The 25,000-nt window shown below is 38.8% G+C and overlaps 1 protein-coding gene and 1 long non-coding RNA gene across 2 annotated transcripts in view; both read left to right on the top strand.

Annotated features, from left to right (window-relative positions):
• Nucleotides 1–25,000, top strand: part of LOC125484080 (zinc transporter 6-like) — a 53,524-nt gene that overhangs the window by 5,773 nt on the left and 22,751 nt on the right. The gene's annotated exons all lie outside the window — the stretch shown is intronic.
• Nucleotides 7,962–25,000, top strand: LOC125484020. Its single transcript, XR_007262889.1, has 5 exons — nucleotides 7,962–8,024; nucleotides 9,803–9,868; nucleotides 18,331–18,411; nucleotides 22,666–22,701; nucleotides 24,969–25,000. It is a non-coding gene; the product is annotated as an uncharacterized LOC125484020 (long non-coding RNA).

Genomic DNA, 25,000 nt, shown 5'->3' with positions numbered 1-25,000 from the left:
CAACTGTTGATCCACATTTTCCCTTGTCTCCATCATGCTAGCTATCATTTTATTGTAAACCATTTACTTTTGAAATGTGAAAAATGCAAACAAAAGCAATAATGCAACATATGTGAAGTATAAGACCTAAAGGCCAAGAGTGAAGGAGAAAGTATGGTTATAGAGACAATAACAATTGAACCATACACTGTACGATTAGGGGAGACTGAGGCAAATGTTTGGAATGAACCATGTTAAAGGATCATTACAACAAGAGACATATTTAATTAAAATAAACTTTGTATGTGAGCACCACCTTGGGAAATAGACTAATGCATTTCAGATTTTTCTCTGCAGTTATACAAATATTCTGTATTAACCTTCAAACCCAGTCTGGCAGAACATAGTAAACAGACTTAACTTACAGACTGTGCTGTGGAGCAGCAAAGTGGAAATCTCAGATGTGATATGAAATCTGTACAGCCTAGCTGACAGTATCTGCTGTAATGTTATGACAGTTCAATCCATCTGGATGTCTGGAGTTTGCTAAAGTGGGAAGATTGTCTCAGTGACTATTAGGAGACGGCTGCCTTTATCAGCCTGAATCCACAGCCACTAATGGCAGCTTTGCAGGGACGCATTGACGCAAAGCTTCCTTTTAAAGTCTTAAATTTCTTTTCAGAGTGTACCAAGTGGATTCTTGTTTTCAGTCAATAAAGCTTTTAGTTTGCTTATTGAAGAATTCTCTTTTAATGCAGAGCATTTTACGACATCTGACACTGAGTGGTCGATATGTGTTTCATGAAGCAATGACAGCAGAATGCTGTAGTTTGCAAATCTCCTGCTTCAAGTCTGAAAACTGGCTAAGATTTTGATATTGGAAATCGAATGTTTCTACACCATTCTATTGGCTCAGTTGCAGCTCTGCTGGGGGAGCAGGCTAAATGTAGCATAGATGGATGGGAAAGGGCAGAGGCTTTAACATTGCTGATCCCTTGGTAACAGGGCTGCAGTTATGTAAGAAATGTATCTGTCCCTAGGGTAGGAAATAAAATGGCACAAATAAAATGAGAGTGCGGAGTATATGAATGTTTGTCTTGTGTTCTGCAGTCAGCATTAAAAATTAAACCAAAAAGATAGATTATTTTACCTTTATTGTTCTTGTTTCTTTTATCTTGATTGGCCACTTTTGTAAACATACACAGCTGACCTTATCCTGTTGATACGATGATGCTCTGTAGTTTGCAACGTTGTGGCCACTACAGTGCTTCAACTGAGCCAGAAACATATGGAATCTTACTGTGTCTTCTGAAAGGCCTTGGCTGCAGTCATTAACATTAACTGGCCCTGAGCTTGGTATTTTGAAAATGTGGTAGATTCAGGTGTTGATTTGTAAAGTTTTTAGTGAAAACACAATTGCCCAGATTTGGCCAGTACACTTAACTGTTCACAAGATCTATCTCAAAGGTTCATTTCACTCTACATTCACTAAACTAATTTGTACAGTTTGCTACAAAAGCCAGCATATGGACTAAAAAAAATCACAGACTTCAGTTTTTATACTTGTTCTTCAAAGTATTTTTTTTCGTTGACTAGGTTGCTACATGAGGTCTATGTTACAAAAAAAAACTGATTTATGAAGGGTTACTTATAGTAGCTGTTGCTGCAATCATTTTATGTGCATTCAGAGATCCCTTTGAACCTCCCAAAACTAAACTATAGTTTGTTTTCCCTTGTGGAGGACCAAATTAACTACGCGAAAGTGAAATAAATCGACGTAATGCTTGTATTTTCAACTATGTCCCGGTTCTATAAAGCATTAGCTGCATAAATGGATGTTTATCCAGAGCTCCTAAATGATTTATTGTATATTCAAAAATTAAAAATCTTTTTCTACATCAACGTACTCATGAAGGAGAAGATATCTCCTCTTTATATTCTTCTTCAATCCCCACTCTCCCAGTTGATTTCTGGCTGTAATTCTCATGAAAATCAGGCTAACTGCTCATTTGGAGAGCTGGTGTGAACACATCAGGCCGAATGACCACCTTGTGTACCATAATGATTCTGTGAATAGATGGCTGAGACAGTACATTTGCAGATTAAATGGCTAGATGATTTCAGAGTTCATCTCTGGTGTTCATATAGAGTCATACGGCGTGGAAACAGACCCTTCGGTCCAACTTGTTCATGCTGACCAGGTATCCTAAAGTGAACTAGTCTCATTTGCCTGCATTTTGCCCATGTTCCTCAAAACCTGTTCTATTCATAAACCTGTCCAAATGTTGTAATTGTAGCCACCTCTATCACTTCCTCTGGCAGCTCATTCCATACAGCCTACCACCCTCTGTGTGGAAAAAGTTGCACCTTGGGTTGCTTTTAAATCTTTCCCCTCTAACCTTAAACCTATGCCGTCTAGTTTTGGACTCACCCACCCTAGGAAAAGGACCTTAGCTATTCAACCTATCCATGCCCTTCACGATTTTATAAAACTCTATAAGATCACCCCTCAGCCTCCAACGCTCCGGGAAAAAATTCCAGTCTATCCAACCTCTGCTAATAACACAAACCTTCCAGTCCCAGCAACATCCTTGTAAATTTTTGTAAGGTTGTCATCACCTTTTACTTTATGCTGTAATATAGTTCCCATTTAAGTTGCAATAGTACATGAGCATTTGGTACTTTCCTAGAAGTGTAACAGAACAAGGTGGATTTCCTTCAAATGCGTGATGCCCTCTAAAATTTGAATTTATAAATTGTCGTACAAGTTACTCAAATTCAGCCATGTGCATTAATCCTTTACTTCATGCTCCTGTGATTCGTGTGTCTAATCTTTACCCTGCTTTAATACACATTGTTTTTATATTTTTCATTTATTGAGACAGTGGTGTACACGAGATATCTAAATACAAAAATATTGATAATGTATACTATCAATATGGATCCCAATAAGATGTCTGCCATGACACCCAAAGAAAAATATTTTATTTATGCTAATAAATAGGAACCAAAGTAGGTAGTAAGTTCATAAATGCAAGTAAAATACAGAATTCCCAACACAGATTTTTCGCAATGCTTGCAAGTTTGGAACCGTTCTTAGCACTTTATGTGCTTTTGTGAATAAATCCAAATTTGAAGCATTTAGGTGTCTTAATTTACATATGACGAGATGCTGATATTATAGATTTTAGGCTTTTATATTTGACCACAAACTTCAGAGGAAGATGTTTGGACAGTCCTGCCAAATATTTCCCTCGCTTTTCTACCCTCGTTTATATCATTTCAGACTTACTGCAACATACATTAGTCTAATCATTCATTTCCAAACATTGCATACTCCGATGCGCATGTGTCATCTAAGCAAGTTGCTGGAAAATTATGGGAGATGAGTTTGCTTTTCATTTTAACAAAGTTGTTACTTAGAAAAACATGAATGGTTATGTATCTAGTAAACAACATAAATCTTTCCTGATATTTTTGATATTAATGTAATACAGTGAATTGCACTAATGTCTTGAAGCATAAGTCCATGATTGGCAAAATAATTTATCAAATGCAATTGAATGTGCTATATCTCTGAATGGATATGTTACTTTTTTCCTTTTTGGAGAGTATTTGAAATGGATGTAGTTTTCACTGAAGGCTAGTAAAAGCTACCTTTGTATATCCCACGTCATATTCCATTCCATTGATGGTGATTTAAATAAGTTGTGAACTTGATACCTATATGAAAGTTTCAATGGACAATTCCTCACATTTGGAACCCTCCAATAAATCTCCTTTAAGGTCAGAATTTCAAAGGTTTCAACTCGCTTAACTTTTAATAGTTTAACCCGAGGCCCTGATTCACCAATGACTCGGCTCTTTTCCACACCCCGTATCCTCCGATGGCGTCCCTCTTCTCACTCTCTGAAATGAACATCACTCCTGACCATCCCCAACCCAACACCATTTCTTCCATGCCATGTCACCCTAAGGCCTGACAGGCACTCCTCCTCCCCCACCCCCTCCCCTTCCCCTTCCCCGTCTCGTGCGAAACCACAATCACACCCTAACATACACACTAATACATCCACCAATGCCCCCCACACAAATGTGTGTACTCCACCCAAGCACACAGTAAGCTAGTCAACTGCCACTGCTCAAGACCAGCATCCTCCCAACACCCTGGCACAACACACCTCTGTCTGACTCCGATTCACCCATAACTGTGCACCCAACTAACCCTCCCTCCATCCACCCCAAACACTCAACCACTTATCTGGCATCCTACCTCCCCTCACCCACCTGGCACCCATGCTCCACACTTAGCTTGTATACGTACCATTTCACACTGGTGTCAAAGTGCTTGCTGTGCTGCTGGATGTTTAAGTCACAGAACACACTGCTGTGAAAGTAGGCTTGATTTCCATGATGATCTTCTCCATTGTGCTTTGTGAGGAGTTGTCTGGATTCTTGATTAGTCCACACAACAGCACACATGAGATTAAGAATAATGGAATGGGGATTAAACCAATGACATTTCTCACCTTGGACTGCCCAACATGACATATTACTTCTCTTCCATTTTAATTAAACGTGTTGGTCAACATTGGACTACATTTCTCTTTTAATGCTATCTTTTAGTTTCCAATCCCCATGTCATGTATTTCAGAAATTAAGTTACGTTTTAAATTGGTTGAGTACAAACTATTTCGAAAGAGCTTTCGTGAGGTAAGGACTCTGATTTGGCTTTAGTCAGATCAGGGTAGCAAAGTGCATTGTTTCATGGCATGGAATAAAAGATAAACCTGTTGCTAATTTTGGTAAATTAATTTTGGGCATGCATATTTTTGGTTGCCCTTCTGTGTCGAGGTTGAATTTATTAGGTAAATTGATGAACAATTGTACATTGTAAGAATTTTATGAGCATGACAGAGTGCTGGCATTTTCTTTAGTCATACAAAATAGTATTCAGACAGTTTTTAAACCATAATTTTTGTGCCTCTGTCTCCTTTTTTTCTCATTACTGTCAATGATATTTCATAATGGATGACAGAGCCTTGTTTTGAGAATGCAGCAAGTTTCTCTGTTAACTGTTTTTCATTTCTGTACAATTACTTATAGTATTTGGAAATTACTTCTGAATTTCTGTTTTTGAAACAGAGGAAATTCTTTTCCTAATTTTGGAGCATAGTGAAAAACAATTAAAGATCCTTTCCAGCAAACCTGTAAATTTCAGTTTAAATGTTACCATTCCTGTTCTATTGAGGGACTTGTTTGGTAATGACACTCTTTCTGTACTTTTGAATTGAATTGAATCATTTATTGTTACATGTATTCTTTTATTTTATTCATTTGTGGGATGTGGGTGTTGCTGGCTGGCCAGCATTTCTTGCCCACCCTCGTTGCCCTTGAGAAGGTGGTGGTGAGCTGCCTTCTTGAACCGCTGCAGTCCTCCTGCTGTGGGTTGGCCCACTATGCTATTAGGGAGGGAATTCCAGGATTTTGACCCAGCGACGGTGAAGGAATGGCAATATATTTCCAAGTCGGGATGGTGAGTGACTTGGAGAGGAACTTGGAGGTGATGGTGTTCCCATATATCTGCCCTTGTCCTTCTAGATGGAAGTGGTCGTGGGTTTGGAAGGTGCTATCTGAGGATCATTGGTGAATTTCTGCAGTGCAACTTGATTTGTAGATAGTACACACTGCTGCTACTGTGCGTCGGTGGTGGAGGGAGTGGATGCTTGTGGATGTAGTGCCAATCAAGCGGGCTGCTTTGTCCTGGATGGTGTCAAGCTTCTTCAGTGTTGTTGGGACTACACTAATCCAGGCAAGTGGGGAGTATTCCATCACACTCCTGGCTTGTGCCTTGTAGATGGTGGACAGGCTTTGAGGAGTCAGGAGATGAGTTACTTGCTGCAATATTCCTAGCTTCTGGCCTGCTCTTGTAGCCACTGTGTTAATGTGGTGAGTCCAGTTGAGTTTCTGGTCAATGGTAACCCCCAGGATGTTGATAGTGTAATAATGCAGTGAAAAGTGTGTACCTTCACTGTACATGTATGGCGCTATTTACATTAACTTAGATTAAGAGAATAAGATAAGAAAAAAAAAACTTGAGAATCCAACTTTCCTTTCCACTGCTGCAGTCCCACTTATGGCTTTACAGCCCTTGCTATACCTCTACCATTTGGTTATCTGGTTGGTGGTGAGTGTTGGCCAATGACCTGGCCACTCTATAAACATTTTCTAATCAACGTGTTCAGAGATGGTACCAGATGAGATGAGCACCTGGAGATGGTAAGTGAAGTCCCTGACGGAGGAAATGCCCCCGCAGGATAGTGTGCTAATCCTTGAATTAACGAATGACGTGCACAACTTTACAAGCCATGACATTGCTGCAGTGCTTGCAAGTCAATGAAGGAGCAACCATGTGCGTCTTAAACACAACACCAGGTTTCATGCGATAACAAGGTGTAGAGCTGGATGAACACAGCAGGCCGAGCAGGAAGGCTGACGTTTCGGGCCTAGACCCTTCATCAGAATTTGATGAAGGGTCGAGGCCCAAAACGTCAGCCTTCCTGCTCCTATGATGCTGCTTGGCCTGCTGTGTTCATCCAGCTCTACACCTTGTTATCTCAGATTCTCCAGCATCTGCAGTTCCTACTATCTCTGATACCAGGTTTCATGCCCCTGCTTTTGATGTAAAGGATGGTCATAAGACCTTTAGTAATCTTCAGCTGGTAATGATTTTTCAGATGCAGGAGATTCCTAAATGAGTGTTAAGTTTTGTATACACTTGGTTTTAACCTTGCATGTTGTAGTAAAGATTATTTCTCTTAAGGCAAAATAGTTTAAAGTGGAAATCTTTGAGCATCACCCCCATTAGGGTTAATACATAGCTACCTTACTAATAGGATCATCTTCTGTCCAATACACTAGAACGCATTTCATCTGAATCCTCCTAAATTAACTATGGGCCACATTACTGTCTGTGTAAACAACAAGCTTAAGATAAAGATATGCACCTCAAAGTAATGTCTGTTAATTATATGTTTCCTAATCAAAGCAGTAATACTGACTTTTAGAAAATTGAAAGTAACTGTTTTCTTTGAGATGTTGCATGATTGAAGTATTTTGCTTTGTTAACTTTACGTATAATGATTTTTGAATTACCTAAGGAAAAATCTTTAACTGAGGTAGAATTAGTGCTATCTGTGGTGAGTCTGCATTCACCTGGCACATTTAATTCCTTGCAATATGTATATTTTAAATAGTTGCTGAGTACAAATTGATTGTGAATGGCCAGGTTAGAGAGTTTCTTAAAGACGAATGTTTATATAAGATTCAAAGAAATATTCATAGAATCACACAGTGCAGAAGAGGCCATCAGCCCACCAAGTTTCTACCGCCAAAAATATGTTAGTAGCTATACTAGTTTCATTTCTCTGCACTAGGCTTATAGCTCTTGATTGTTATGACACTTCAATACTCATCAAGTGCTTGTAAAAGTTAAGAGATTTCCTCCCTCAACTGCCCTTGCAAGCAGGTGCATTCCTGACCCATGACACCCTCTTGGTGAAATGCTTTTCCTCATCCCTTCTGAACCTCCTGCCTATCACTTTAAAAATTATACCCCTTTGTTATTGACTCTTCAAATAAGGGGAACAGCTGCTTTTTATTCACGCTATCCATGCCCCTCATAATCTTATACAACTCTATCAGCTCCCCCCTCAGCCTTCTGCACTCCAAAGAAAACAACCCGGGCTTATCCAGCCTTTCTTCATAGCAGATTGTTCCAACCCAGGCAACATCTAGTGTAATCACATCCTTCCTGTGGTGTGATGACGAGAACTACATACAGAGTGGGGGGTCTAACCAAAATTCTGTACAGCTCCAATATGACTTCCCTACTTTTATAATCTATGCCATGACTTCATATATTGCTGTGAATGAAGAGAAAAAGTTTACTTGACAAAATACAAATGTTAGTTTGACATTTTTCTCTTTTTTTTCTCTACAGCTTTAACTGCTTACACATATCTTACCATTTTTGATCTTTTCAGGTAATTTTTTCTAATCTTCTGAACGTCAGTTTTTAGTGTACTTGTGTCTGCTGGTATTAAAGATTACTTGACAGAAGTGAAATTTTATTTTGTCAGATCTTATGAATGGTTGTCATGAAATATATTCAGAAATGGTTGTAACCTTGCAATTGCGTTTCATCAAATGACCAGTTTTACTTTTAAATTTTACTTGAAATTCATGGATTTTTTTCATAAGCGCACACGTTTGTGAGGGAGGGTGACCTGTTTCCTGGCCTCTGCTGCTCCTGCCACAGCTGCTTGGTCGTCCTCATTGGTTTGTGGTGCAGAGTGACACTGACAGCACGTGTTCGATTCCCACACCGGCTGAGGTCACCATGAATGTCCCACTCGTTGACTTCACCCCTCGCCTCAGACGTGGTGACCCTCAGTTTAAACCCACCGCCAGTTGTCCCTCTCGGAGAGACCAGCCCTATGGTCCTCTGGGACCACAGTGATTTCACCTGACCACATTAACAGACTTTGAGAACTTTACATTCTGTGGGATGCTGCCTGATGTCTGCTTACTATAGTTCCTTCTGGTTAACACAGCTGTGATTATGAACATGCTGTGTTGCATTATGAAAATTGTGGTAATTCTGTGTTGCATGCTTCATATTTTGTAATGTTGATATTAATTAATTTAATTGTTCTGCCATATAATCGTGGAATATTTATTCTTGTTGTGATTGAAGACAACTTATTTTATGTTCCAAAGAAGAGTTATTGAACTCATGACATTACTGTTTCACCACAGATGCTGCCAGAACTGCTTAGTTCCTCTTGCACTTTACTTTATGAAACAAACTACGTATTGCAATAAAAGCAGTGTCATTGAATAAAATATTTGTGCTTTGGTATATATCCCTCAATTAATCTCTGTTGACAATTCAGCATGAGAATTCTTATGTTTTTTGTAAACTATCTATTAAAAATTGTTTACTTTGAAAATAAAAAATAGTATTCAGTACTTTGAGTTAGATCATAAACTATTGAATAATCCACACATCATTGAAGATTAGGATTAAAAAAAAATAAATTTGATGGAGATGTGTGGAAGTCCAATCAGTATTTGAAAGAGGGGTTAATGTTTCAGATGGGACTGCTCTACTTTCCTGGCCTTTCTGAGGGAGTAATTATCAATCTGGTACCTGCTGTCGTTTATGAAATGGAGTAGCTTAATTGACTGTTATCTGTGTGACATCACTTCAGACAGAATGGAAAGTGACATATCTTTGAAGCAAAGTCATGTTGGATTTTGTTTCTTTTAATTGTCACTAAAAAAAAATGTGACTGAAAGATCTGTAAAATGCAGTTAATATATGCTTATATTACGTTACCCTTTTTGTGGAAAAAGTCATTTGCTCACCAGTGCCCTTTTTTTGAAAAGGGGCAGAATGGTTGCTTTTTTTTTAGTGAAATTTTACAGTATCTCCAAAAATTTGAGGTACAGCTAAATGTTTAGTTTTGTGTTGTGTTAGAGTTGTGATAGTGACATTCAACATCACTAAATGAGATCATTCCAGGAAAAGGAAAGCACCTTCAAGGCTTCTTGGTGATGAATAATTATACACAAAATTGTCTTTTAATTGTACAAGAATTGTAAAACATTTCTCTCTGCATGCTATTAGGACATTTTTGTATGAATTGTTAATTTTTATAAAATTGAGTTAGCAGGTCTGAAGCTTGTGAATGCAGTTGACTTTGCTTATAGCTGCTTTCAGTCTGGGCCTTTTGACATTAATCTCTTTGTTTTCTAGTTTGATGACTTGCCTAATAAGTTTCTGGGTGACTTTGAAGAAACCTAGTTCAGGGTACTCTTTCGGGTAAGTCTATGTTAGGCATTACTCAGTAGACATTTGCATGTTTTATGAGGTGACTGTTTTGACCCAAAGCAGTTTGATGAACAGAAAGTTCCTTCTGTCCATTTTAATGAAGAGGAGGCATTTGACCTTTTTAAGATCTTTGTTTTCATGATGTTACTAAGTGTTCACAGCATAAGGTTGATTGGGTCCCCACCTGTATGCAAACCAAAGTGAAGTTTCATCTTGTCTGCTCTGCAGTAAGATAGAACACTGCAGAATGTTCTGTTTCACACAGGAAAGAAATGGAGGTAACACTGACCTGGTTGGTACGTGCACTCCATGGCCAATCATTAGCAGCTGCTGTAATGTGATGGCTGAACCAGTTAGGCTTACAGAGCTTGAAGTCACAGTTGATAATTGAATGGTGGCCTGCCTGACTAGTGAAATCTGCAAATACGGTCTGGCATTTCATTTCACTGGCTCTTGGTAACTTGACAAGATATCTTTCTGTTGGATTGGGACGTTTTAGCTGTGCAAGGAGTGGGTGACCTACCAATGCTGCAGGTTAGTAATCTGCATTGCTTTAGCCTGTTAAAATGACAGCGGTATCCTAGTAATGACTTTAGAGTGCTCAGGCCTTGACCATTATTAATCTGTGCCTGATATTTTTTGGATTTAGAATATTTATGCCCAGTGGGATGAAAATGTTGGGCAAACAGTGGCTTGTTTTGGAGACTTGACCATTCATCCAGCCAACAAGCTCTGTCTCCAGTTAACCCTGTAGTACATTGAAAGGGGCAATTTTGAAAGTTAAACAACGTCCCCATTTACATAAGTTAACATAAATATGGTTTGTAAAATTGTGCATGTCAGTCTGCTATTTAAGAAAGATAAGAGGGAAACTAGAGAATTATTGACATTTAGTGTAGTATTTATTATTGTGAAATTGCTAAAGTGAAGGGAACAAGATAGGGAAGTATCAAATGATAAATGGCTCCTTCAGAGTATCAGGACAGAAACAACCAGCTGAGTGGCCTCTTTCAAACCATTCTGATTCTACAAAGCTCATGGAATTGAAGGAGAGTTGTTGCCCTGGATGTGAAATTGGATCAGGAGGAAGGTAGCAAGGGTGTAGGGTTAGTGATCAGGTACTCTAGTTAGTAGGCTCTGCATAATGATGCCCTGCAAGTACCTGTGCTGGGACCTCACTCTATTAATTAACAACTTCACTGATGAGATAGAACACAAACTAAATTTTCCAATGACTCAAAGGTAAACTATATTGTTAGCAGTGTTGATGGCAGCATATCATTGTGAGATATTGGTAGATTGGACTATGTAATTTGAAACCCATTTGCCAAACTTCTGTCGATTGAAGGCATTGAAGTGGACAGCAATGAAGCAAAGTCAGAGCCAGACTTTTCAAGAGTCAAATTCAGAAATATTCATCTGGTAAAATTTGGAACTCTCTTCTGTTAATAAGCAATCTATGCTAGATCTATAAATATTAAAACAGAGATTGATCACTTGTTATCCCAAGTTATTATGGTAGCAAAGTGTGGTAGTACAGAACTTGAGTATTGCAGTTTTAAAAAAAACATTCTTTCAAAGCTTTTCATCTTGCACTAATCAGGATATTTTGCAAGAATTCAAATTCAAGGGGAAAACCAACATTAATACTGCATAAGAGGAGATTATGGTTTGGTTGGCTAACAGACTCTGGTAGAGGCATTGCTATGGAGAATGCCCTATTAATGCTGATTAACAGTCAAGCTTTGTTAAATTTTAACTTGAGTAGGTTGACTCTGATTTCTCAGAGTAATGCTCTGACTGGTGAACCAACAAACAACTGTCACCCATGGTTTTTCTGTTATTTTTCTGGCCTTTAAGATCAGGACATCAAGTGGGCTTGATAGAGTCCCTACCTCTGAACCAGGAATCCCGGGTTTAAGTCCCACCAATTCCAGAGGTGTATAATAACATCTCTCAGCAGCTTGATTAGAAAATATAAAGAAAAGACAGACTTCTGTCAAGCTAGGGACCACAAAAGGAGGGGATAGACCCTTTTCAATAATATCAAAGTGGTTCACAAGTGACTCTTCGTGATACACCTGGGGTGGGGGAATTGTTGATGAGACTAAACACAGCAGGTCTGGCAGCATCTGTGGAAAGAAAGCAGAGTTAACATTTCATGTCCGATGACTCTTCATCAGAACTGTAAGTAGTTAGGAAAGCTTGTAATTATGCTGAAGCCAAACCGAGGGATGACAGATGAGCAGAAAGTGGAGACAGAGCCCAGAGAGAGAGAGATTTGAAAGGAGTAGATAAAGGAGTAGGCCAGAACAGAAGAATAGGTAAATAAATGATAATAAGAGCTAAGAATGAGAAAATGTGTTAGCTCTGCTGAATGCAACCCATTTCAAATGATAATAGACATAGGAGTAGGTGGGAATGGGTGACAGGGTTAAAAGCAACAAAAACAAATTGCTGAAAAAACTCAACAGATCTGACAGCAACTGTGGAAAGAAATCAGAGTTAACGTTTTAGGTCCAGTAACCGTTCTTCATGGGCTAAAAGCAATCCATGTCATAGCAGGACTGCGTGTCGGGTGGGTAAAAGGCATGGAAGGACGGAATCGGGCTATAAAGTTATTGAACTCAAGGTTGAGTCCTAGAGGCTGCCCGGTCCCCAAGTGGAAAATGAGATGTTGTTCTTCCAGTTTGTGCTGAGGCTCGTTGGAACACTGCAGCAGGCCTGAGACAGAAATGTTGGAGTGGGAACATGGTGGTGCGTTGAAGTGGCAGGCAACTGAAAGTTCGGGGTCATATTTGTGGACAGAGCACAAGTGTTCTTCAAAGCGGTTATCCAGCCTGCATTTGACTTCACCAAAATAGAGGGAATCACATTATGAACAGTGACTTCAGGAGTCTTCTGGCTTAAAGGTAGGGGCACTCCACTTAGCCACAAGACACTTAACAATCTCTGCCATGAGCGCTGTTCGCAACTTCTAACTTGCATCATTTGTTCTGATAATGAACCCAAGCTCTGAATATTCACTTAACAGTAGAATGTTCTGTTAGAACCAATATTGGTAGTCATATTCCTATGCATTGGGATTCGCATTATCCACATAACATTGCAATTCCAATGTGAAAACTAAAGATTTTTGCTTTAATCATTTGGCTATTAACTTTGAAGGCATAATTGGTAGTCAGGAATACAAAATAAAACAGATGTCCTCTTTTGGGGAATAATTATCTTAACCTGCACAACTGTGCCTTTTTTGATTGTACATGGAATCGCTACATGATGAGTTTCTCTTCCATCCTACTGTACATAGTGTCAATATTGAACATTAGTTAGCTTTATAATATCATTCTCTGATATTCTGTGAGCTTGGGAACTAAATATTTTTCCTGACTTTTTTTTTTAAAGCACTATTTTAGGCTAAGGCTACAATATTGAAATTCCAAGATAAAGATATTCCACTGTTGCCTAGGCATTCAGTTCAGGAAGTCTTAGACAGCCTTAAACAAGAAAAACCATTTTGTAAACTGCATCCCATTGTTTGAATTTCTCAAACAAGATGAAGCACCTGTTCTACATTTTCCCTGTCAAGTTTTGTCAGGATCTTGTACGTTTTAACAAGATCACCTCACAATCTTCAAAACTCCAAGGGATTCAGCCTGAAGTTGTTCAATCTTTCTTCATAAGATTGCCTTTTCATCCCAGGCACTGGTCAAGTGGACCTTCTTTGCACTGCTTCTGAACGATTATGTCCATTCTTATTTAAGGAGACCAAAATTATACACCAGACTCTAAATGAGATCACACCAATATATATCATAAAAACATTAGAGACCTGGTTACACTGAGATTTTCTGAGCGATCTGTTTTCACCTTCTTAACAATGAGTGCCAGCTATGACTGATATTAAAGTAACTGACCTGTAGTTCCCTGCTTTCTGTTGTTGGAAATGCAACTGCATTTCAGCAATAAGTTAGACCTGGTTATAGAATCCTACAGCATGGAAACAGTTTATTCAGTCCATGCTGAACATAATCCCAAATCCTACCTGCCTGCTCCTGGCCTATATCCTTCCAAACCTTCCTATTTAAGTACTTATCCATAGTCTTTTAAATGTTGTAATTGTACCCACATCCAACACATTCTTAGGAAGTTCATTCCACATGTGAACCACTCTTTGTTTTAAAAAAAAAAAAAAAAAAATTTGCCTGTCATGTCTTTTTAAAATCTCTCTCCTCTCCCCTTAAACATGCGCGCCATAGCCTTGAAATCCCCCATCATAGGGAAAAGACAACTACCATTAACTCTATCTATACCTCTCATTATTTTATAAACTTCTATCAGGTCGCCTCTCAAGCTCCTACGCTCCAGTGGAAAAAGTCCCAGTCTATTCAGCCTTTCGTTATAACTCAAACCTTCCACACCTGGCAACATCTGGTAAATCTCTTCTGAACCCTCTTCAGCTTGATAATATTCTTCCTATAACTAGGCAACCAGAACTGGACACAGTATTCCATAAGAGGCCTCACCAAGGTCCTGTATAACCTCAATATGACCTCCCAACTCGTATACTCAAAGGATTGAACAATGAAGGCAAGTATGCCGAATGCTTTTTTAACCTCCTTGTCTATATGTCACGCAAAGTTCAAAGAATTACATACGTGCACTCCTAGATCCCTCTTTTTCACAATACCACCCAAGGCCCTACCATTAATTGTATAAGCCCTATCTTTGTTTGTTGTACCAAAATGCAATACCTTGCATTTATTCAGGTTGAACTCCATCTGCTGTTTTTCAGCCCATTGAGCTATTTGATTAAGATCCCTCTGTAATCATTGAAAACCTCCTTCACTGTCTGCAAACTTGGTAATCATGCCTTCTATATTCTAATCCAAATCATTTATATAAGTGAAGTGTTTTCATTATCTCATCACTAACTTAGCATGTGAAATAATAAGATGGAAAAATGAGAAAAGAAAATGAATGTCTGCAGTCATTTGTATTGTATTAGTATATAAATTTTATTTTTTGATCAATCTCTCTACTCCCTCTCCTAAGTCTCCGCCAATGCATTAAACAGCTACTGCAAGGTGCGCCACAGTGTATGAAAATGAACACTGGCAAATGTCCTGCTTTCCCCATTCCAAGACACAGTATTTCAGATGGATCCTGAGAGGAAAAGAATTGTTACAGTCTTGCATCCTATTGCTTTTGATCATAGATTATCAACATTTTCATGCTTAATAACATCGCTTCACGTTAGTTCATCTTTGTATTGAGTAATAAGATATGATACTTTGAAGTCAGTTTATTTTATACAAGGTACACAAAATGACTAATCTACAATATTTTAATTATGTATGATCATTTTTACAAAATGTGATGGTTAATGCCTTCTGATCAAAACAATTGAAATGACCATAATAGTCTTATAATATTTCATAAATAATTCAACTGCTTCTCTTCTACATAAATTAAACAAGCAAAGACTTGCATTTATGCCATCCCTTTGTTCAGGAAATTCAAAGCACTTCGCAATTTAAAGTACTTAATTGGATATAGTTGCTGTTATAATATAGGAATTGTCACAGCCAATTGCACGCATCATGCTTCTATGAATAAGTGTGATAATGACCAGCAATTCATTGATGTTGATTGAGAATTAAAAATCGACCTGGAGACACTTTTTCAAAATAGTGCTGTTGGATCTTGTATTCCCACCTGAGACGACTATAGTTTGATGGCCCAAATGTTGTTGTAGTGTAGACTGGAGTCGTGTATCAGAACTATGTAAATCCCTGGCACGGGTGACTCCAAGGGTATTCCCCAGCAAGTTGAAATTGAATTCTCCTACTGACTCCCCTTAGCATTCCCTTCCTCCTATTGGCCTGGGCTGCCACTGCTAGACTGGAGCTGATGCAACCTCGTAAGGGATATCAGATTTTCTTCCATAAAAATCATTAGTGAATCAGATGGATTTTTACAACAATTGGCAATGTGGCCATCATCTCATTCAAGATTTTTAAAAATTCAAATTCCACCATTTCCCATTGTGGAATTCAAACCCAGGTCCTTAGACCAGTATCCAGATATCTGGTTTGTAGTGAGAACATCAGGGTGCCATTGCCTCCAACATTTACGACCCCATCGGTCCATTTTCAATCAGTAAAGTAATGGAAGAGGTCATCAACAGTGCTGTCAAGTAGTATTTGCTTAGCAAAAACCTATTGACTAATGTTTAGTTTGTATTCCACCATAACCGCTCAGCTCCTAATCTCGTTAGTCTGGGTTTAGACATGGATTAAAGAGGTGAATTCCAGAGGGGAGGTAAGAATGACGATACAAAGGTGGGTTGCGTTGTGGGCAGTGCAGAGGGCTGTTCTAGGTTACAAAGGGACATTGATAGGATGCAGAGCTGGGCTGAGAAGAGGCAGATGGAGTTTAACCCTGAAAAGTGTGAGGTGATTCATTTTGGAAGGAAAAAGAGGAGATTTACCAGGATGTTGCCTGGAATGGAGGGAAGGTCTTATGAGGAAAGGTTGAGAGAGCTAGGGCTTTTCTCTTTAGAACGACGAAGGATGAGTGGTGACTTGATAGAGGTGTACAAAATGATCAGAGGTTATAGATAGAGTAAACAGCCAGAGACTTCTTCCTAGGGTGGAGGTAGCTTTTACGAGGGGACATAGTTTTAAAGTGAAAAGAGGTAGATATCGGGGAGACGTCAGAGGTATGTTCTTTACTCAGAGTGGTGGGGCATGGAATGCATTGCCGGAGAGGGTAGTGGAGTCGGCCTCATTAGGGGCATTTAAGCGGCTATTAGATAGGCATATGGATGATAGTATAAGGTAGGGGTGGAGGTTAGATAGACCTTAGGTTTAGGGTAAAAGTTCGGCACAACATCGTGGGCCGAAGGGCCTGTACTGTTCTAAGTTCTATGAATGTTTATCCTTGACGTCAAGACTAAATTTTGCTGAGCATCGCATCAAAGATTGCTATCAAAACTCAAGTCAGTAGGAATTGGTGGGCAAATTCTCTGCTGGTTGGAGTCATGTCTAGCATAAAGGAAGATGGCTGTGATTGGTGAGGGATGGTTTTTTCGACCTGAGGACATCTCTGCAGGAGTTGCTAGGTCAAACAACTTCAGCTACTTCTTCGATGACCTTCCCTCCATCATAAAGGCAGAATTGGGGATATTGTACAATCATCATTCAATATCCAGCACCATTTGTGACCCACCAGATACTAGAACACTCTGTCCAAATGAATGCAGATCTGGACAATGTCCAGACTTGGGTTGAAGGGGAAGAAACATTTGTGCCACATAAGTGCCAGGTAATAACCGTCTCCAACAAGAGAGAATCTTAACTATCATCCCTTGACATTCAATGGCATTTCCATTGCTGAATTCTCCACTGTCAATACCTTGGGGGTCCCATTGACCAGAAACTGAACTGGACTAGACATTTCTCTATAGTGGCTATAAGAACAAGTCAAAAACTAGAAATCCTACAGTGATTAACTCACCACTTGACTCCCCAAAGCCTGTCCACCATCTACAAGACACAAATCAGGACTTTGATCAAATTCTGTACTTGACTGTCAGTGCAGTTCTAACCTAGAAGAAGCTTGACGGCACAGAAACTGCAAGCATTCACCAACGCACAGTGGTAGCAGTATATACCATCTTCAAGACGCACTGCATTAGCTTACCAAAACTCCTTTGGCAGCACCTTCCAAACCCATGACCAAGAGCAAATACAAGGACAAGGGCATCAGATACATGAAAACACTGTCTCCTGTAAGTTCACCTCCAAGCCACTCACCATTTTGATTTGAAATATATCACTGCCCTTTCAGTGTTACTAGATCAAAGTCCTGGTACTGTCTCTCTAATAGCATTGTGGGTGTGTCTAGACCAAATGGACTGCCACAGCTCAAGTAGGCATCTCATCACAACCTTCTCAAGAAAAACTAGGGATGGACAATAAATGCTGGCCCATTCAGTCATACGCACATTCCTTGAATGAGGCCTTTAAAAAGGTGCTTCCCACAGAAGAAACATTCTTAGCGAAGTAAATGTTCAAATAGGACAAATTCAGTGAAAAGTTGTTGCATATTTCTGAAATTTATTTTTAAGTTAAGATTCAGCTGCGTACGATAGGTTTGAATGATACAGTACTTTTTTTTTCAAGATTAAAATTAACATTCAAAAGATTGAAATGACTTCATAAATTTCTGTCTGAATAGGACTGCATTCTGTAGTTGTAATCTGAAAATATTTGTGTGTGTGCTGAGCCATCTTAAAGGGTTTATCCTGTAGGGATGTTAGAGCAATTTTAGTTCCGTCTCTCACCTATTTCTACTCTGCTTGGAATAACACATGTATTACTGAGAACCATGCATGGATTGTTTTACAATCGTGACACTTGTTTTCCTTCCTGATGCTTAAATTTCAGGTTTGAGAGGTTTGAAGTATTAGCAGTGTTCGCTGCCACCGTCCTGGCACAGCTCGGAGCCCTCTTTATACTCAAAGAAAGGTAAGAATGTGGTTCCTTTTCCCTTTGATTGACATGTAACGTTTCACCATGAAAATTTATCCTGGCCTGACATGCATCAGGCTAATCAATATTTTATAAATGCAAGAACATAATTGTTCCTTTCAGCATTAAAGCAATAATTGTGGAATTTGAGTATATTAGAATCTTGCCAAAAAAGAGGAGTGGGTGACGTACTTTGTTGGCTGCACTTTGATTTTACTTCTGATATTTTATTTCGATTCCAAATCATTGATGAGATATTCAAACCAAGGATTCAGTAAGCGTGGAGCCCAGTATTTCAATTAAGTACCCATTGCTGTTCCATAAAATTGTAAGAGTTCAGCATTTAGCTATGCCACAGATTATTGGTTAATTTATGAAAACACTTCCACTATGACGAATCTTTGGTTACAGTGATACATTATGTTTTCGAACCATAATGAGTGCAGCATATCTTACTACTATTCCATACGCAGCAGTAACGTTGCTCCCGATTAGTCAGTGTGTAAGTGGATAGAAGGTGCTGCTAATGGGCTATCATAAACATAACATACTGCTTAGGGGCACAATGAGGAACTCAGCTGCAGTAGTATATTTAAGGAGAACAAGTAAATTAGCTTAATGCATCACATTGAGCTTCCTGATCCTCTAAGTTTCTCCTTGTATTTAGATTTATCCCTCCCTTTCAATTTCACCGTCTGTGTCATGGATACAACCACATGACTGGTAGCCTGGTCCAAGGTTCCAACCTATGATACTCTGCAGCCAACTATTTGTAGTGAAAGAGCAACTTGTTTTTCAAAAATTATTTTTCTTTATTTCTTTCACTCCTTCAAACAATTCTAGTCTGAGGTCTTCCCTGACCAAAACAGTAACGTACAGATGTGCACCCAGGCTGCTACTTATTCCGCTACATGTGTTCTATTGATAGTCACTAGAAGTTTTCAAGGTCTGCTTAGAATAATTAACTTCTAATCTTCCTCTCCCTTACCACTCTGTATTCTTCACCCATCCTCCTTATAGGAAAGTCTTTTTTTTTTCATTGTTTTCCCCACCTTTGATAGACTGCCAGATATTAAACTCACTATATTACATATCACTTGCATGAAACTCATCCTTGACACTGGCAGATCATATAATTTGCCTAGACCATTACTTTTAAAATTTTTGTCAAATGATATAGTTGTGAAGTACGGTAAAGGGGCAGTATAAAAGCAGGAGTTTGTTTACTGGTCCTTTCTGGAAGGGTAGGTTAAATTACTATCCTTAGATATCTTGTGACCTGTGCTTTTTTTTCCTATCATTTAGAAATCTATGTTGCAAAGGGGGAGGTCAAACGCTTCTGATAATTAAACCGAAACAAAAACCCCCAATCTGTTATGGTGAGCTTAGAGGTTCCCTTCTAATAATTAAACCTGAAATACCCTGAGAAGGTCGACTCGTTTTATAATCTGTTAAAAAGAGTGATTAAATGAAAGAAAATCCCTGATATACATAACAAGTAACAATTATTTATTTAACCCTAACAGTGAACAAATTAACAGAATTACTAACAAACCGAACAATTCCCCCTTGACTACTAGCTATTCCCTAACTGAACTAAATTCTACTGGTATGCTGTTCCAATAAACAAAAGTCCCACTTATATGAACCCAAGTAATAAGAAAATAAGTTAAAACTTAGTTTCTCAAAGTCTACACTCCTTTCTTCTGGTGTTCTCAAGTCATAAACACCTTTCTTCTGCTGATCCAGCTGTCAGGGATATTTTCTCTGAAGTCTTCTGTGTGGACTCTTAACTAGAAGTACCATGGTACCTTTTGTGGATAGATGGTGCTTTCTTAGAGAGCTTAGCGATTTCTTTTGAGAGCTAGATGCTTATTTCTCAGATGGCAGTTCCCTCTCTCCGATTTTCAAAAACCCTCTCCTTATATACCTTGGATCACATCAATTTTCTTAGAATAGCATTGGTCCGAGGTTGTCAAAACCATCAGATTTAAATTCAATTGGGTTTCAATTTAATTGCTAAGTGCTTGGTTTAAATTAATTGACTGATTCCAGCTAGTTACCAAATCATGAAAACAATCTTAAGGTTTCCAATCTCTCAGCCAATTGGTACATGTTTCAATTTCAGAACTGGCTGTACGTCTTCAGCAACATAGACATGTTTTCCCTGTATAAATCTCTAAGCTTAGAAAAGCACTCTCAAAGGAATCACGCATTCTTCTCCCTAATCATTTATTTTACAAACAAATTCTAACTTCCTGCCTTCCAATTCACAATTACGCTATACAACTTTGTAACACCTAAAAGTGAAGATTAGGAGAATCAGTTTTCATTTTGAGTGTTCTTTTCCTACCCTCCCCTGAAAAAATTGTCTTGTGTTGGGGTAGATTTTCATGGGCACAAACATCCATTGCATCTGTCGGCAGGCTGGTGTCTTATCAAGCACTACTGAACTCATTCTTGTCCCTAACCATATATCAGACACACATTTCCTGCTTTGTAATCAGGTGTGGAAAAACTAACAGGTTTCCCTCTTTCCCCCAGCCATCATCTTTCCGTTAATCACAAGGACACAGGTACCAAATCATTGCGTCTCACTGGGATCAAGTTAATGATACTAATCCATATCCCTCTCACTACACCAAATTGTTGTACAATATAAATTAATTTGAAGTATTTCTTGATTTTACTTGTAATTTGGGGTGCCATTGATAAGTTCCTTTTAACTTATAACTCCTTATCACTTCTCTAAAAAGGCTGTTCTTTGGAATTGACAGTCCCCTTTTGAGGTTAGGCATTGGTTTTACTTTCAGAATAATGTAAAGGAGGCTATTCATTGTATCAGTTTCATGCTCCAGATGAAGGGTGGCATGGTGGTTCGGTGGTTCAGTGGTTAGCACTGCTGCCTCACAGCGCCAGGGACCCAGGTTCAATTCCACCCTCGGGCGACTGTCTGTATGGAGTTTGCACATTCTCCCCATGTCTGCGTGGGTTTCCTCTGGGTGCTCTGGTTTTCCCCCACAATTGAAAGATGTGCAGGCTCAGTGGATTGGCCATGCTAAATTTCCTATTGTGTTCAGGGATGTGTAGATTAGGTGGGTTATTGGGGGATGGGTCTGGGTGGGATGCTCTGAGGGTCGGTGTGGACTTGTTGGGCTGACGGACCTGTTTCCACACTGTAGGGATTCTATGATGATATCTGTGATGACCTGGGTTGGTGTATTGGGTTAAAATATTTCAAATGTTCAAAATTTTTGTGGAAAAAATAGGAAGTCAGTGTTTAGAAATACAAATTTCCGTACAATGCAGTAGGACTGTAGCTATTGTAGAAATGTTCATTTTAGAACTACATTGTTAAAGTGCTGAGAGATCCTATCTACTGTCTAAGTAACATGCAAATGTTTTTTGGATAAGAAGAACAATATCAGTTCATGTTTACAAGTTTTAAGTCTTGTGGAATGCTTACGTGTATTTCAAAATAACTACACCATCTATGGTAGATAATCACTGGTAGATAATTGTAATTCTTTGCTTGCATTAAATCCAGGGAAGATTTGAAAGATGCAAACCATGTTGAGTTATCTTAATGTACAATATGACATAGAATGTTAATGGGTCCAGAAAAGAAAAATCATAACATGTCAGACTACAGAAAATACCTACTTGCTAACCTGCATGAGATATTCAATGTTGATATGTTGCACCATCAGTCCTCTAATGATTATTGATACATTAAGTGCATAGTTTCCTTTGCCATATCATCCCAGTTTAAGTCCCTAGCCCAAGGTGAATTATCTGACCTCAGCTGGGAATTCAGAATTGACCGAGTATTCTACTCTTCTATGATTCCAATTGTCTACAGTCCATCCCTGCCCCTCCCTCACCCTTCACACATACCCGCTTCCTCCCTGGCCTGAGAAAGGAATATCTAACCAGTGGACTGTATAATGAGTAGTCATGTAGGTACTGTATCTGCACAGTAGCCAGCACTCTTGTGACTGTATTCTGTCTTGAGTTGACATCTGAGGAGGAGAATGGGTAAAAATTTAGGAAAGGATCTTTTGTGAAATAAAGCTGAATGATATGTCATTGGTGACCAATGGATTAACACTAATGTTGTATTTGCAAAAGTGCAGTTCGCAGCTTTAAGGTTTTAAAACCTATTTGATATATTATACTTAATTTCTATATGACACTATGATTGCTTTTTCTTACCTTGGGCACATTTAATTCTTTTTTTTTTTGAAACAGTGTGGAGCGATTTCTAGAACAGCCTGAAATTCATACGTAAGTTTTTTTAAAACTTAGTTTTATATAGGTAAATATTTACTAGTATCTTGATAGAAAAATTAAATATTTTCAGTTTCTCTAAAATCGTTATAATCTTAAGAGACATAAATACAAATTTAAACTCCTAGTTATTAATTGAAAGAATTACAACACAAAATTTCACATTTCAAACAAAAACTCCTACTGTACAAACATTAAAGCAAATGCTACTAATTTAGCAATATACTTAATAAATCCTGTAAAGATCACTTGTCATTCTATTTTTAATTTTACCCAAGAGGTATCTTAAGGTTTACAGGATTTTGAGGGTTCTTTCACTTCTGGGTCCAAGCTAAGGTGTGCCACAGCTCTCGAATTCACATCAAATTTCCATCACTGTTCCTGCTATTTGAGGTATAAAATTTCTTGGGAACACTTCCACAAGCATTTGACAAGGTGCCCCCTCTCCATTTTCCATTAAGCACCTTTATGACATTGGAAACCCCATCTAAGTTAACTCTTTACTCCCTTCTTGCTTAGTGATCTATAGCTCTTGGCAAATTTCTCTCTTTGAGTCAAAGGTGCTTCCAGGCTCCAACTCACCGTTTGTGTGAGAAAATGCATAGTCCAAAACAAGGGCCACCTGTCTGCAATCTTTCCCTATGGCAAAGTGATAGTACACCTCAGATGTCTCAGATTGTGATTTAAGCTACATAAAAACCGAAACAACTGCAGATGCTGTAAATCACTAACAAGAACAGAAATTGGTAGAAAAGCTTAGCAGGTCTGGCAGCATCTGTGAAGAGAAATTTAAGTTAATGCTTCAGGTCCGGTTCTGAGGAAGGGTCAGCGGACCTGAAACGTTAACTTTGATTTCTCTTCTCAGATGTTGCCAGACCTGCTGAGCTTTTCCAGCAATTTCTGTTTTTGTTAGTGATTTAAGCTAGTTAATGTTACCTTCAAAAAAAGTAAATCTTGAAGAACGTCCCTTGCCAGTTGCTTTTTAAAGTCTTTCCTTGATCTGGGAAAGTTCAAGAATAACTTGCAAATCTAATGGAAGCCAGGCATTTAGAATAGAATCCCTACAGTGTAGGAAGAGGCCATTCGGCCCATCAGATCTGCACTGACCTTCCAAAGAGCATCCCATCCAGAACCAGCCCCCCACCCTATTCACGTAACCCCACATTTACAATGACTAAGCCACCTAGCCTGCTTATCCCTGGACAATATGGGGCAATTTAGCATGGCCAATCCACCTAACCTGTGTGTCTTTGGACTGTGGGAGGAAACCGGAGCACTAGGAGGAAGTCCACGTAGACACGAAAACGTGCAAACTCCACACAGGCTGGAATTGTACCCGAGTCCCTGGCTGTGAGACTGAGCCACCGTGCAGGCCAGGTTATTTCTCCTCAGACTTATTGTTTGCAGTTACCCAGCTAAATCGGCCCACCTGCTGTTTTGAGGGTCTCGCCTTTCCAATTCTCATCTTGTAAATGCATATAGAAAGACCTTTGATGTGCAAGTCCCTTGGCAAATTGTGAATTTCAGAGTTAATTTAGTTACAATTTAGTCATGAATTTAACAACCCCAGAACTAACATTTATATTCCTATGTAAGATATGAATGATGAAATTAGACATTTTGACAACAAGTCAACTATTCACCAGTCAAATCTCACACACCAGCATTCTGTTGTAAGGAAAAGGACAAGTATTTTTGATGCATCCATGCCTTAATCCCAATGGAACGTGTGTAATTCTTTTTGATCCTGAACTTTACCCACAAAAGGTAATTTGAAGACAGAAGCACCTTTTGTTCATAATTCAGATCCTGTATGGAAAAATAATTTTTGGACATCATTCCCATCGATTCCCATGTAGCCAGGCCTGCAGTTTCAAAGTTGTACTCAGATTAGTCCACCTTCATGACCTCTTTGCTTCAGAGCCATTCGAGGACATTTAAGGGGTGTCTCTGCAACAAAACATAAAACTTGCAAGCATGAATATACCAGAAGGTATAACGTTTCTTAAAAAAATATATTGCCTACTCCCTCGCCCGTTGCCAGTCTGTTAATGGCGAAATGGTCCTCAGCTTATCTGGAGTGTAAATTCCAATTTTTGTGCAGTGAATTGAAAAAAGTATAATAAGCCTTAGATTGGCAGTTGTATGTTTTGTGAATAGAGGAAATGAATAATTAACTATCAGAAATATCACTACAGATATGCAACTAAAATGAAAATCAGCTTTCACAGTTTGCTGAGATAAAATAAAATTCTGTCCTGCAGGGGGCGCCTCCTTGTTGGTACCTTTGTGGCCC

This window comes from Rhincodon typus, chromosome 9 (assembly GCF_021869965.1).
Source record: "Rhincodon typus isolate 14 chromosome 9, sRhiTyp1.1, whole genome shotgun sequence".
In the NCBI taxonomy this organism is placed as follows: domain Eukaryota; kingdom Metazoa; phylum Chordata; class Chondrichthyes; order Orectolobiformes; family Rhincodontidae; genus Rhincodon; species Rhincodon typus.
Note: the sequence above shows the minus strand (reverse complement) of the source record. Positions and strands in the feature narration are given on the sequence as shown.